General features: G+C 46.3%; 1 non-coding gene across 1 annotated transcript; it reads left to right on the top strand.

Annotated features, from left to right (window-relative positions):
- The first annotated feature begins 1580 nt into the window (after positions 1 to 1580).
- On the top strand, positions 1581 to 1671 carry LOC133620714 (small nucleolar RNA SNORD88). Its single transcript, XR_009817556.1, has one exon. It is a non-coding gene; the product is annotated as a small nucleolar RNA SNORD88 (small nucleolar RNA).
- The last annotated feature ends 336 nt before the right edge of the window (positions 1672 to 2007 follow it).

Raw genomic sequence — 2007 nt, 5'->3', positions numbered from 1 at the left:
TTTATATTATATTATTAGAACAAAAACAAATCTCCACTGCAGTGGTTCCCAAGAGGACATAACGAGAACTTAGGCTGAAACGTATAATGTGTCAAATTGAAATAAGTGTACATATATTTAATGTTTAGGAGGAGGAGTTCAAGTACCTCGGAGTCTTGTTCACGAGTGAGGGAAGAGTGGATCGTGAGATCGACAGGCGGATCGGTGCGGCGTCTTCAGTAATGCGGACGCTGTATCGATCCGTTATGGTGAAGAAGGAGCTGAGCCGGAAGGCAAAGCTCTCAATTTACCGGTCGATCTACGTTCCCATCCTCACCTATGGTCATGAGCTTTGGGTTATGACCGAAAGGACAAGATCACGGGTACAAGCGGCCGAAATGAGTTTCCTCCGCCGGGTGGCGGGGGCTCTCCCTTAGAGATAGGGTGAGAAGCTCTGCCATCCGGGAGGAGCTCAAAGTAAAGCCGCTGCTCCTCCACATCGAGAGGAGCCAGATGAGGTGGTTTGGGCATCTGGTCAGGATGCCACCCGAACGCCTCCCTAGGGAGGTGTTTAGGGCACGTCCGACCGGTAGGAGGCCGCGGGGAAGACCCAGGACACGTTGGGAAGACTATGTCTCCCGGCTGGCCTGGGAACGCCTCGGGGTCCCACAGGAAGAGCTGGACGAAGTGGCTGGAGAGAGGGAAGTCTGGGCTTCCCTGCTTAGGCTGCTGCCCCCGCGACCCGACCTCGGATAAGCGGAAGAAGATGGATGGATGGATGGATATATTTAATGTTTAATATGCAATATATTTATCTGTACAGCAATCTATGTATTTATATCTGCACCTTATTGCTCTTTTATCCTGCACTACAACGAGCTAATGCAGCGAAATTTCGGCTCTTACCTGTTCTGTAAAGTTCTAAATTTGAATGACAGTCAAAGGCAGTCTAAGTCCAACAACAAAAACAATATTGGGTGATACGGCCTCCGCACCACACGGTGGCAGTATAGCGTGGAAACACCAACCGGAAGTTGGCTACGTCTTTAAAAAGAAGCACCAGGCTGCCTCTCGTTCATTTCGCTCATGGAGATCAGCAAGGAGAGGTAAGAGCTCTTTTTAAATCAGCGTTTATTGTGTTTAAGATAACGAATAAATACGTGTCACTTAGAATTTCAGAATCAATTTATATTTGATATGTAAATGTAAAAAAAAAAATGTTTTTTTTTTTTTTTTTTTAACTATCGCATAAGAGACCAGCCGAAATAAACGCACAGCTCCATTGATCCTGATCCGATCTAGAACATTCTAACTTACTCTTGTCGGTAATTATTCTGCAAGGCAAAGCTGAATTGCCTTTTTTCCACAGGCAGTCTGGTGAAGTTTAAGCACGTACACTCTTCAAGGGGCCTTTTGCGCACGTGGTTAGCTTGCTAGCCCCTATATGCCACACTTGCCTTATTTGGGCATGCTTCCTCTCCCTGCACACTGAGCTTGACTATTGATTTACAAACTTCAACAAGATTGCATTAGAATATATTATACGATGCTATCATAAAGATTAGTGTGTAGTTCTTAAGGAACTTTAGCATAATTTCAACAATCTCTTCTGATGACGTGCACTGGGCTCTGAGACCACATGCTGACAACGTGCATCTTTGGCCCTGACAAGCCAAAGAGTCTGAGGAGACTCGCCAGACTATAAAGTCGACGTTCAGGACTTGACGTGGTTCTTACTATTTATGCAAATGTGTTTGCAGAGCTTCCATGAAGATCCACATGGGACCATCTGCCAGTGGCCAGGTGGCATCAGCGGGGTGTGGTGCCACATGTGCTGGGTGGAGTGTGGTGTACCTCAGGGCCTGGTCTTCAGTTGCCAGGTCGGATCACCGGACCATGAAGGTGAGTTTAGAAGCAGTCATGAAGTGACTTCTGCTCAGAACATCTGTTACACACCACACAGTTTATGCACTCTGTCTTTAGATCATGTTTGTTTTTTCTTTTTAGGTCCTGGATCTCCTGCAAATG

The sequence above is a fragment of the Nerophis lumbriciformis genome, linkage group LG24, assembly GCF_033978685.3.
Source record: "Nerophis lumbriciformis linkage group LG24, RoL_Nlum_v2.1, whole genome shotgun sequence".
Classification (NCBI taxonomy): Eukaryota; Metazoa; Chordata; class Actinopteri; order Syngnathiformes; family Syngnathidae; genus Nerophis; species Nerophis lumbriciformis.
Note: the sequence above shows the minus strand (reverse complement) of the source record. Positions and strands in the feature narration are given on the sequence as shown.